The following is a 13,792-nucleotide window of genomic DNA, read 5'->3' on the forward strand; positions in this document are numbered from 1 at the left end:
CATGGCTCTTCCTCCTTAGCCAGGTCCAGAAAGAGAAAGCTAGAACAATCATTTAACAAGAGATATAGATTTTTTTTAAAACTATATGAGATAAAAATAGAATACTAAAAATTCTCAAGAACCCAAAAGAAAAAGGAAAGGAGGGAAGAAAATTTTAAAATAAGAAAGTGGAAAAAACAGATATCTAATGGCAAAATGGTACTTTCAATCCAACCAAATCAATAATTATATTAAATGTAAATGAACTAAACACTTCAATTAAAAGGCAGAAATTATCTGACAATAAAAGAGCAAGACCCAATTATATCCTTTTATAATAAGACACACACTTTAAGTATAAAAACACAGAGAGGGGAGGGATAAACTGGGAGATTTGGATGGACATACACACACAACTGCATATAAAATAGATAACTAATAAGGACCTACTGTATAGCACAGGGAGCTCTACTCAGTTCTCTATAAGGACCTATATGGGAAAAGAATCTAAAAAAGAGTTGATATATGTATAACTGATGCATTTTGCTGTAGAGCAAAAAGTAACACAACATTGTAAATCAACTATACTCCAATAAAAATTTTTTTAAAAAGATTTGGGGCAATTGCAGTAATGACTGTAGATTAGATTAAAATATTGTATTAGTGTTAAATATTCTAAAATTGCTAACTTTTTGGGTGACGTAAGTGAATATTCTTGTTCTTATGAAATGCATACTGAAACATTAAAGGGGTAAGGAACCTAATGTATGTAATCTACTCTCAAATGGTCCAGAAAAAAAATAATTATAGCTAGAGAAAGGTAAGGCAGGTTCTGCAAAATACTAAAATTTGATGAATCTGGAAAAAAATTCTTAAATAAAAATAAATAATAATATAAACACAGAGAGGTTAAAAGTGAAAAGATGCACTAATTAAAAGAAAGGGTATATTAATAACAGTTGAAGTAGATTCAAGACAAGGAATACCACTAGAGGAAAGTAGGAAATTTTCATATGATAAAAAGAGTCAAATAATCAAGAAGACAGAACAATCCCAAATATGTATGCATCTAATAACAGAGCTTATGAACACATGAAGCAAAAATGGACAGAACTAAAGAACTGTGTGTTTCACTGTATGTAAATTATATGTCCATTAAAAACCTAGAAATTTTTTTAAAAAGACAGGTTCTCTGGCACAGAAATAGGTCTGGGGCTCAAGGTCAAGACATTACCTGCAGTCAGAGTCCCAGAGGGTTGTCCCAGAGCTCTGAAATCCCTCCTGCCTGCAGTCAGGGAGGAACCCTGGCAGCTGGCTCAACACAGAGCCAATGGTCACAGAGGAAGGTAAGAAATCGCACCTGTGAGGGAGACAAGGGACAAGGGCAGGGAGCTGGTCAGAGCTTAACAGACACCACTAGTAGGTGGAACACAGTGTAATGTCCTATCTCAGCCCTTTTATTTTCCTCATAATCCTTACTACAACTTGTAACCATTGAGTTTATCTATGTGTTATCTCGGTTGGTGTCCATCTCTCCCCTAACCTGTAAATCCCATGAGGGCAGGGACCATGTCTATCTTTTCCACCAGAGCTTATCCTAAGCTCTGGGCACAGTGGCCGACATATAGGAAGAAACTTGACAGTTGACATTGGATAAATGAGTGAATAAATGAATGAATGAGGACATAAAAGAAAGGGAATGAGAGAGGAGGGAGAGAAGAAGGGAGGGAAAGAAACAAAAAAGAGAGAGAAACAGGAAAAATCTATGTCTTACTGCCCCTAGAAGGGCTAAGGCAGTGTCATGAAGAATGGGAAGTCAACGTACAAACCCTCAGATCTCTTTTTCCATCCCAAAGTTTCCCAGGAACCCCTGCAACCCCTGACTAGGCTGCCCTGCTCCTATTCCTGTCCTGCCACCTGAGCCCCTGACCTCAGCAAGACCCTAAGGACCAAGGGTCTCAGTGGAGATGCTCTATGGCTCCTCCCAGGACGTTCTCTCTGACTTCAGTGTGTCCTGTACTAAATCAGACCTTTGTCTGCCAGAGCACAGTCTCAGCTCCCCAGGGGAGGAATCGACAGTCCCCAATTTGCTGCCTCCCTACCCCATCTCCACAGTAGGCCATTTCCCAGACAACAGCCATTGTCACTGCCTTTGTGCAGGCCCAGGCATCCTGAAATTGAGTCTCCAATCTCCTGGCAGACGTGCTCAGGAAATGGAAAATCCATGCCTGTCCATGCTGCCACACCGGCAGTTGATTCCAAAGCACACAGGACACCTGCTCCCTGGGGTGCAGAGTGGACAGATAGATAACTCGAGACGGCCTGAGCAGAGGGAGATCTAACTCCCATGACCAGCCCTCCAGGGTAGGATCAGCAACTTCCTGGGAGCTGAGGACACCCACAACCCCCTACTAGTATCACCACTCACAGCAGGGCCTGATCACCTAGGGTCATCCCTGGAAAACCTTGGGACCCCAGAGTTCCAGAGTCCTATTTATAAGAAGGCCTCCTTGCCTCCTGGCAGAACAAAGGATTCAAGGAACTAGCAATCCTCAGAGAGGAAGATAGACCATAGATGCTCCCACCCCCAGGAACAAGCTTTTGAAAGCGCAAAGCCAACCAGCGATAGGAGAAACCCCTCCTTTCCATTCCTCAAAGGGCAGCCTGCAGATGCTTCTGACTCATGCTTTAAAAACTCTGACTATTGGTCCACAGCTGCGTTAAACATAATCCTAAATATTTCGAGACAATCAGGGAAATTTTATTATGAACCTGGTATTAGACAATACAAAGGATCTTTTTTGTTGTTAATTTTGTTAGGTGAGATAATGCCTTGTTGTTATGTAAGAAAACATCCATTTTTTTAAGAACTGTATCCTGCAGGATTATAATGATGCAATATTCAAGATTTGCTTTAAAATACTTTACTACAGAAAAACGGAAGAAGGAAAACTATCATAAGGCAGAATCCAGGTTTAGCAAGGTAAGATGCTATGATTGATTAAAGATGTCTGCCCTAGGCAGGGGATATGCAGCAAGGACAGGAAGTGGAGGGGAGTACAGGATATCAGCTACATATTTGCCATCCTGACTGGCCCCTTGTCTGTCAGTCAAATGTCTACTTTGCCTTTCAGGCCTGCTTCAAAGAATACCTTAGTTATGTATTGATTAACTGGGAGTTAATACGTTCTTACACAATTCAGTCTTGTGTTTTGGGGTTTTTTTTTTCTGTTTCTGCTCTAGGACAAGCCAGAAATGAGAGCCAACAGGGTCTTGGCCTAACAATTGCTATCATTAATTAACTTTAATATGAAAGTACTGATTTTATATTTTAGACTCAGCTAAATGATTTCCCGTTTCCTTACTTCCCAGCAGGAAGTGATATTAATAACTGTAATTTATAGGAGGCCCACCATTGTGCCAGGCAGTGTGCCAAGTGCTACACACACATCACCTCATTAATCATCACCCGTGAGCTAGGACTGTGTTACCCCTGCATTTCAGGTCCAAGTTGGAATCATTTGCACAAGGTCATACAGAGGATGAACAGTAGAGTCAGGCTCTCTGATACCAAAGGCAGTGCTGGAACGTTGTAAGTTCCCACCTCCCACTGAATGCCTGGACTAGGCTCTTATAAATTTTTTAGCCACAAGAGATCTGGGCCTTTGTGGACTAGAGGGTCAGAGAGAAAAGAGGAGATCAAACTCCAAAGCTCAGCTGCTGAGAGCCGGTAACCCCGGGGGAATCTCTGCTCTAAACAAGAGCGGGAAAGAAGAAACACCATCTGCTAAGGGCTTCCCCAGCCCCCCGTGGAACCCCTCTCCTCCTGGCGCTCAGAGCAGCTGCTCAGAAGCCACCAGGGAGGGACTCCCTTCTGTGAGGGTTCCAGGTGGCTGGGGCCACTTCCCTGAAAACTCAGCCCTCTCTGGGGCCAGCATTCTGTGTATTAGCAAAATGATGGGTGAAAACTTGGGGATTCAATCAATGAAATCGGGGAGACGAATTTGGGATTCCATTAACATAATTCTAATTGGATGCAATCCTTAGCTCAGGGTTTTCTTATTTCACAATGGCAATTTGAATCAAAACTTTTGTGTGAGTTTGGTTTTTTCTGTGGGTTTTGGATTTTTACCAGTAAATTAATATCTTATCTGCCATGCTGTGGGAGGGGTGTGCCGTCCACACAAAATGCAAAATTCCAATGTGGGCATTAAACGTCTGGCTCATGCAAAGAATCTGATAGTCTAACTGAAATGATATGTATTTAGAAAGAAGGAAAGGTTGGTTGCTTTTCTCTAATTCTCTGTGGTCTTCTGCTTCTGTTCCCCCCGCCCCCTTAAAAAAGGACTCCAGGGTTTTCCCAGGAGTCAGTGAGAATTGCTGGTAATAATTTGGGGGTCGAAGTTAGTGAATGTAATATGAATGAGTTCAAACTTAAGCAGGTCAGGGATTTCAGCTGAAATGTTGGGAATGAGGCTTGAGCTCGTGGGAATTGTCCAGTCTGAACTGGCTCAGTGAGTATGTCCAATTGCAGTATTGGGTACAGTACAGATAACCTGCTGCATTGAAATGCGGTACCTGCATTTGTGTGGGCTGTGGTCTTTGATATCCTTCATTGACTATATGGCTCTCCATTAAGAATTTGGGAAAATACTGAACTAGAGAAACAAACGGTTAAGACATTAGTTTGTCCCTCAACTATACTCAAGGTCTTAAAAATAAGCCCTCCATGCTCCCAAGTTCTACAGTCTTCCAAAAATCATCCTTCCCCTGAAAATCTAGGTAGCGATAGTCTGAGTCCCCAAACAGCTTAACTGTAAGAAAGACTCACTTTCTCAGGTTCTCTCCCCAACGATCTCTAAAAATCCCTGAGGAATACTTCCATGTCCCAGGTCCCAGGTCCCCTCAAAGCAGCCCTGGTTGTTGCCAGAACATTAAGTAGCTGTCTGACTTTTGGTCAACTTGTTCCTTCATTCCTGTGTTGCATTTCTCTGGATTATTTCTGCTCTCTTAAAAGTCCCATCCCAAATTCCCCCCAAGCACAGAAACCAGATTGTAAACCAGATGGTAACATTTAACAAAATTTTACTGAAGCCTTAGGGGGAGCAAAAGGGAATTACAGTGCAGAGGGCTATCTCCCTCCTTGGGCTCCATTGGGCTGCATCGCTGGAACCACCAGTTCCCTTTCCACAACAGAATTGTTTGTCTCTATCTCCCTTCCCTACATGAGTTAAGATCCTCACCCCCATCCCAGTCTCCTCTGGGGTCCAGCAAGAGGGGGCCGAGGTAGGTGTGGGTGGGAGGAGGAAGACTTTCGGTCTCTGCTTCCCATGATCTGCAGACATGCTAACTCAACCCAAAGTGAAGACATAGCCTTAGCACCATCGTGAAGAGCAGCTGAACTCCTCACTGCTCCCAAGATGCCATTTCAGCAAAGAATGTTTTGCCTTATGGCTGTGAAACCGAAAGTCCCATGAAAGGATTTGTCTTAAATTTGGACGTAATTTGCCCTCAAAGTTATATACAAGTCTCCCCTTGTTGAAACAGAAAGTCACTCGTTTTTAAAACTGAACCCTATCTGGTCACTCTTTGTCATCAATAATGGGGTTTGCCTTTATAATTTGGAGGTTATCAAACACAGCAGCCGGGAAAGACTGTAGTGCCTAAACTACTCTCTGTCTTTGTGGTCTGTCCTTTCACACCTAAGTCTTCCCAAGGGGGCCATCCTGTATGTGTGTCCCTGTGCTCCAGATATGTCTCTTTACATGATGCTACCCTGCTGGGTCCAGGGTCCCAGGCGGAATGAACAGTTTTCGATCAAGCTGGTGACACAAACTAAAGAAAAGGCCTTTGAGCGTTGCTGGAGCAGTGTGTATGGTCTAAGGAGAAACAATACAAGAAGTGAAACTGTCTGTGACAAAAGGAAGGACAATGTAACAGAGTTTGGCCCACATTGAAAGAAGAGTGCCAGGGCAGAGCTCTTGACAGCACCCCAATGCCAGCATCTTTTTAGCCTCTTCTTTGTGTTGTTGTATTGTGTTATGCTCACAGGGGACCTGGCCTTGGTTTTCCTCTAGGGTAAATTATGCATTTTTCCTTTTTAAAACCTTTCAGATTCTTTGTCCTGATGTGTCTTAATCTATACTTCTCAAACTAGGGCATACTCTTCCCTTCCCCGGGGATATGTAGCAGTGTGCTAGAGGTGCGGGAAATCACAGAACACTGCACACATCCATGGCATGTGGATTTAACTAAAAAATGGCTGGGGTGCCATTTTGAATTTTTGTACTTTTTCACAAGGCAAAGTCGGCAACCTCCTGCTTTTCCCTTTCATATAATTTCATGGTTTTTTCATGACAGCTTGGAGATTTTTGTAAATGTTTAATCAAAGTAATGCATTTGAACATAGTTTTAAAATCAAATCATACAAAAAGCTTCTCATGAAAAATCATAATGCCCTGCCCTATTCCACCCCCTCCCCAGACTAGCTGTCCAGATGTAGTGACTTATAACTCTTTATAACTCTAACAGTTGTTTTTTCTTCTAGCTCCCTCCACGTGTCTAAATAATATGTTTAAACAGTTATCTATTGATCCATAAATTTCAGACATTCTCTGTTGATTTTGAATTATGATGGATGTCGGTTTGGCTCCTTTATTCCACCAATCTGTATGGCCCCCTCCAGCTATTTCACAATTTTTAGTTAAATAATTGGTGTTGTAAAATAGATATTTGCTGTTTGTTGGCAACCTAACCTCCATTCTCTTTCCTCTTTTAACTGTACCTTGATTTCCATTTGGGTACCCACTGTTCCCCTACACAGTCACCACTTTCCTTGGAAACTGACATGATCTCTGGCTACAGGGTTGGGCCCTGATTGGCTAAACCCCATCCCCCAAGCTACAGTGATTGATCAAGGGAAGGCATGTAACCCAATATTGACCAATGAGATGCTTTCTGGAGGAAACTGGGATAGAATTTCCTTGTTTTTCTGCAGAAGCCCCTAGGGAAGTATTCTCTCCCTGATGGACTGAACCCTAGACACTCCTAGAAGGTCCTGGAAGCTACCTTGCACCCATGAGGAAAGCTGGTATTAACTCTGAATAGATATTGCCAAGGGGAATGATGGAAATTAAAAATTTTAGAGAACCCCTGGATCAAGCCTCATCTGGAGCCTAAACTACCTTCTAAGTTGCCAATCATGTGAGCAAAATACTGTAATTCCCTTTAAGGCTTAAGCCACTTTGAGTTTTCACCTACTTGCAAAGGAAAGACTGCTCACCAATGTAAGGGTTTGCAACAGTATGATCACACAGCAAATTATTTGTGGTTTCACTGCAGAGCTGAAAAGTGTACAATTACATATCCTTTCATGTACAGGCTTTTGGGTAGTTTTTAAAAATTATTTCACTTGCAAAATTTTCCATATGCGTATTCTTAATTCTTTCCACATACTCATCTCCAACCTCCTCCTCCACTCCCCGCTGGTGGTCCTCTCTGCTGTCAGCCTGTACCTTCCTTCTCTTCAGTGCTTTCCTGAATTGAATCCCTTATTTCCTGGATGCCATGACATCTCCTCTTTTGGATTACTCAGGATTTGCTGGGACACTTTCTCAATGTTTTCTATGAAAGAGTTTTAAGCAGGCAAGCTGTCTGTGGCTAGGTGAAGATGTCTTAATTCTGCCCTCACACTGGACTGGTAGCCTGGCAAGGTATAAAACTCCTGGTTGAAAAGTATATTCCATAAAGTTTTTGACGCTATTGTTCAGCTGCTTTCTGGTACCCAACATTGCTACTGAGAAGTCTGATGTCATTCTGATCCTAGTCCTTTGCGTATGAATTCTTTTGTATTGTTTTATATTTGGAAGCTTTTAGGGAATTTCCTAATCCCAGGTTCTAAAACCTCTCTATAATATGCCTTAACTTGGATCTTCCTTCTCTCATTCTGATGTGTCCTCTTTAGGAGGTGGGCCTTTTTAATCAGGAGGCTGGCATCCTTCATTTGGGAAAATTTTTTCATACAGCTTTTCCTCTGTTTCCTTCCCTGTTTCTTCTCTTCTTTCTTCCTGGAAACTTCTTAGTCAGAGGTGGGATTTTTAGAGTTTATTCTTTATGTTTCTTCTCACCATCCTCATATTTTCCAAACCTTTATCTTTTTGTTCTGCTTTTTGTCTTATTTCTTTGACTTGGTCTTCCACCCATTTTTACTTGAACTGTCATTTTATTTCAATGAGATCTTTATAGTATCTTGTCTTTGTTTTAGAGATGCAATACCTTCTCATTGCTCTCTGAGAATATTTATTAGAACTGGGTTGGTAGCAGTTTTGGAAGTTTTCTTCTGTTTGTTTGCTATATTATCTCTGCTTCTCCCAGATTGCTTTATTCAGTTTTGCTTTTTTACTTTGGTTTCTCTCTTTCAGGATGAAGGCTTTCCTCATTTGTCTGGTGACATTTGATTGTCTGTATTTAAAAACTGACTGAAAATTCAGAGACCTGGCAAGATTCATGCACAGCAGGCTTATATTAAGGTGATGAGGAAGGAAGTTAGCCATTGCATTGGTGGATTCCCCAAATCAGTGCATGGAGGTCTTTTCTCCAGGGCAATTCAGTTTCTCCAGAGAAAATACTTCTTCTTTCCTACCTTGTTGGGGATTAAGCTGGTCTGCACACTAAGCAGAGAGAGGTAAGGCTGATGGTAGAATTATTTCACCTGTAGACCTTCAGTTAATTTTGCTGAACCTCAGTTCCAAATTTCTTGGGTTTAATTTCTCCAAATAGTCTTTGGAGACTTCTGTGTACTGGCATTATGTACACAGAAGTGGGAAACAGGGCTTGGGGAGAGGATTCAATGATTTATTCCACATTGAATCCTCAACAAATCCTCCAGTTTGTAATTCCACCCCTCACCCCTAGCCTGCTCAGTAACCAGTGCCTCTTCATCCTGGGCCATCCAGAATTCCATAGGATGGGTCAGCTCACTTCTCATTCATATCCCACTCTGCACACACTGGATACTGAGGCCTTTTGTGTTATGTAGATAGTGACGAGAAAATAAGTACTTTTAATTTTTCCAGGAGCCCAGTTGTATTAACAATATAGTTAGGGACTTCCCTGGTGGTCCAGTGGTTAAGACTTCGCTTTCCAATGCAGGGGTTGCAGGTTCAGTCCCTGGCTGGGGAGCTGGGATCCCACATGCCTCACAGCCAAGAAACATAAAACAGAAACAATATTGTAACAAATTCAATAAAGACTTTAAAAATGGTCCACATCTATCTATCTATCTATCTATCTATCTATCTATATATATATATATATATATATATATATATAGTTAAAATAATATTAGGGTTAGATATTGCTAAGTGATCAGGGAAAGGGCAAAGACCGTAGAAAGCACAGTTAACACTGACATCACTGGCCCACGTGGCTAGCCCAGGATACCAGAGAAAGGAAAACTATAGGGTGGAATCTGCTCAAAGGTCACAGAAAAATGCATACCTAGATGTTTTAAAGTAAATTTGTCATCTTTTCTTTTTAACCTTTAACACATAAAAGTTAATTATACAGATCATTTAACTTCCTAACAAAAATATACTCTGTTAAATATTTTATTTTCAAGATGTGGGAATATGCTTATTTCAATATCCTGCTACAATGAATTCCCAGGGAACCGTCAAATTCTGGATCATACGGCTTTGGTTTCGTTCTTCTTATATCATTTCATAACACAATGATTTAAAAGTTATATCTTTAAATGGGATCATGGATCAAAACAGGAAAGCTGGGGCATTAGTTTGAAATTAGTGAAATATTCCAGCCAGATAATGAGGAAAATTCAGAACTCCAAAGCATCAAGGGTTGTGGTAACTTTGTTCTAACTGCTGAAGCTCCCCACGAAGATTTGAGGATTATCAAGATGTTACCACAATGTAGTAGCAATTGGGGGGAAAGTGCAGGATGGCTTAAAGCTATTTTAAACTTGAGTTTTATTGTTGTGAACTGCAACTGAACCTAAAGTTTAGCATCTCTGTTTCAGGAAAACCTGGAGCAATAGCTGTGTGAAACCATCACTCCTGAAGTGACATTTTAAATCCAACGTACAACCTATTAAGAAAGCTAAATTTAAAATTAGTGACAATACCGAACACCAAATGCTGATGAGGATTTCTCATACATTGCTAGTGGGAATATAAAATGTCACAGCCATCCTGGGAAATAGTTTGGCAACCTCTTAAAGCACTAAACATACACTTACCATTTGACCCAGCAATCACACTCCTGGGCATTTAGCTCAGAGAAATGAAACTCATGTCCACATAAAAACCTGTACTTGATTGTTCACAGCAGATTTTTTGTAAAAGCCAAAGACTGGACACCACCAAAATGTCCTACAATCAGCTAATGGTTAAACAAACATCTACACCATGGAATACTACTCAGCAATCCCCAGGAAAGGGACTGTCAACACACACAACAACCTGGATGCATCTTGAGAGCATTATGCTGAGTGAGAAGAAAAGCCAGTCACAAAAGGTCACATACTGTATGATTCCATTTATACATAATTCTCAAATCACAAAATTACAGAGGAAGTCAGATTAGTGGTTGCTAGGGGTTAGGGTGGGGGAGAGGTATAGGCAGGACAGTGGATAGGACAAGAAAAGGAGAGCACAGAGGATCTTTGTGGTGATGGAACAGTTCTGTATCATGATTGCAGCTGTGGTTATATGAATAATACACGTGATAAAATTGTATAGAACTAAATATACACACATAAGTGAGGCCATGTAAAACTGGTAAACTCTCAATAAGGTCTGTGGATTGTAACAATGGTTTTGTTACAATGGTTTTCTGGTCTTGGTATTGAACTGTATATAGTTACATATGACCATGTCTTTGAAAGAACCTGGATGAGGGGTACAGGGGATCTCTATATGTTATTTTTGCAATTTCCTATGAATCTATTGTTTATTTTTATTTTTTTATTTATTTTTATTGTAGTATAGTTGATTTACAATACTATGCCAATCTCTGCTGTACAGCAAAGTGACTCAGTTATACACATATATACATTCTTTTCCATTATGGTTTATCCCAGGAGATTGGATATAGTTTCCTGTGTTATACAGTAGGACTTTGTTGTTTATTTGTTGTTTACCCATTCTAAATGTTATAGTTTGCGTCTATCTACCCCAAACTCCCAGTCCATCCCTCTCCTTCCACAAAGCTTTTTTTTTTTTTTTTTTTTTTTTTTTTTTTGCCACGCTGCATGGCTTGTGGGATCTTAGTTCCCCAACCAGGGATTGAACCAGGGGCCTCAGCAATGAAAGTGCCAAGTCCTAACCACTGGACCACCAGGGAATTCCCTAAATCTATAACTATTTCAACTAATCCTCACTGAGTTAGAGAAAACAGAAGGTCTGTAGTGGCCCACATTAAGCAAGAGCCCATCAATACATGGCACAGTCACCAGTCAAACATGCTACAAAAAGGCTTAGGAGAGAGAGGAGAAACTGAGGGAGGAGGCAGAAAAGAGGAAGGTAGAGGAAAAGACAAAAATGATGGTAAAATATTAAATATCCTGACAAAGTAAGCAAAAGTCAGACAAAGACTTCAACATGGAAAAAGTATAACTCAAAAAAATAAAAGCATATTTCCCATCAGTGGTGAGTGTTACAGACCTTAGAGTAAGAATTAATAAGATAAGAGCTCAAAGATGAGACAAAATAGCAGATTTGGATAAAAAGGGAAAATGAGGAGCTGGGGGGAAAAATCAAGAACCAAAACAACAACATATGAAATCTAACAAATAAATTAGAAAGAAGAAGGAATGGGGCTTAAAATTTAATTAATAACATGAAGAAAAAAATCATCCCAGGACAATAAGAGAAGAAAAACAAAGAGTTTAGAGCAAAAATGCACCAAAAGACGAACGATTTTGTCCATGACATAAAGAACCCAACACAGGTAAGATAGAGCTAACTCGGAGATACAATACAGAAAAAAATCCCTGAAATAAAAGAACGAAATTTTCAGATTGAAAATGCATATCATATACTAGGGGGAAAAACTGTAACAGAATATACAAACAGAGACACAATCTAGTTAAATTATTGAACTTCATAGGTGAATAAGTAACTCTTCAGACTTTCAGAGAGATAAAACAAGTCACCTCCAACTACTCATAGAAACTTCAATGCCAAAAAAAAATGGAGAAGTAGCTAAAAAAGAAAAATCTGAAGGAAAGAATGTAAGCATAAGAATATTATACCCAGCCAAATTATCATTCAACTATAAAGACAATCAGCTGACATTCTCTAACATGAGGAAACTCAGGGAGTATAGTACCTCTGAATCCTTCCTGAAAAAATACTCTGTTGAAATTCAAGAATACAAGAAGGAATCAAAATACAGAGTATGGAGATGGTAACTTTGAAAAAGCCCCATGGTGAGCACCAAATTCATATAAATATTGAACAATAATGTAAATGGTCCATAATGTCTACTTTATAAATCTGGACAAAAAAAAAATAGTAAAACAATTAAAATCAAGGGGTGAGGGAAGAGGTTGAGAGAAAGTGTGAGGTGCTGATTACCTTATCTAAAATGTGATAAGACTTTTGTCCACAAAATTTTAAAAACAGGATTATGTAAGTAAGATCTACATAATGGCTCCCATCTTTTAAAGATTTCCATATATTTCTTAATCTAAAAGGCACTTTAAGAACTTGTATATCTCAGAGTAAGGAAATATTTATCTGAAGCTTAGCATGTCTTCAGTTTCCCTTCAGTTTTTTTTCTGTTGAATTAAAATAAAATTAATTTTAATTTTTTATTTTATAATAATATGTACAATATAATCCCATTTCTATAAAATTATTTCTATCAACCCACTTTTTCTGTCTCTCATATGCAGAGAGAGATAGTTGGAATAGTATCTAAAGTATTAACACTACTTATTTCTGGCTAGTAGGATTTGAGATGATTAGTTGCTCTTTTAAAAAAAAACTTTTCTATAGTGCTTCAACTTTTAAATGAGGGTATATTACTTTTATGAAATGACAAACTTACTTAAAATAATAATAAATTCACACAGGTACATTTTAAATAATAATTGACAGATTTTTTTTGCAACTTGAAAAAAGAGAAAAGGGACCCTCTGGTGAAAAAGCAAAATCAATCAAGCAGATTTAAAAAGTGTCTAAAGCCTCCTTCAAGGTCAGTTTAAAAATCACCTTGGGTGCATGCTCCGGCAGCACATATGCTGAAATTGGAACAATACAGAGAAAATTAGCATGGCCCCTGTGCAAGATGACACACAAATTCATGCAGCGTTCCATACTTTTGGTGCAGTTGCTGTGAAAGACAGTATGGTAGTTCCTCAAAAAAAAAAAAAAATAGAATTATCATATGATCCAGCAATTCCACTTCTGAGTACATAAACAAAAGAATTCAAAGCAAAGTCTCGAAGAGATAGTTGTACATCCTTGTCTATAACAGCATTATTCACAATAGACAAAGGTGGAAGAAACCCAAGTGTCCACTGATGGATGAATGGATAAACACAATGTGGTATATACATATGATGGAATGTTATTCAGACTTAAAAAGGAGCTCAGTAAAAAGGAAGGAAATCTTTTCACATGCTATAACATGGATGAACCTTGAAGACATGCTAAGTGAAATAAGCCAGTTTCAAAAGGACAAATAATGCATGGTTTCACTCATATGAGGTACCTGGAGTAGTCAAATTCATAGACACAGAAAGTAGAATGGTGGTTATTAGGGGCTGGGAGGACAGAGGGATTGAGAT

The 13,792-nt window shown here is 39.5% G+C and overlaps 1 non-coding gene across 1 annotated transcript; it reads left to right on the top strand.

The window, feature by feature from the left end:
- Positions 1-13,219: 13,219 nt before the first annotated feature.
- LOC137220279 (U6 spliceosomal RNA) lies at positions 13,220-13,325 on the top strand. The gene has a single exon (XR_010941590.1). It is a non-coding gene; the product is annotated as a U6 spliceosomal RNA (small nuclear RNA).
- The last annotated feature ends 467 nt before the right edge of the window (positions 13,326-13,792 follow it).

Source organism: Pseudorca crassidens, chromosome 2 (assembly GCF_039906515.1).
Source record: "Pseudorca crassidens isolate mPseCra1 chromosome 2, mPseCra1.hap1, whole genome shotgun sequence".
Classification (NCBI taxonomy): Eukaryota; Metazoa; Chordata; class Mammalia; order Artiodactyla; family Delphinidae; genus Pseudorca; species Pseudorca crassidens.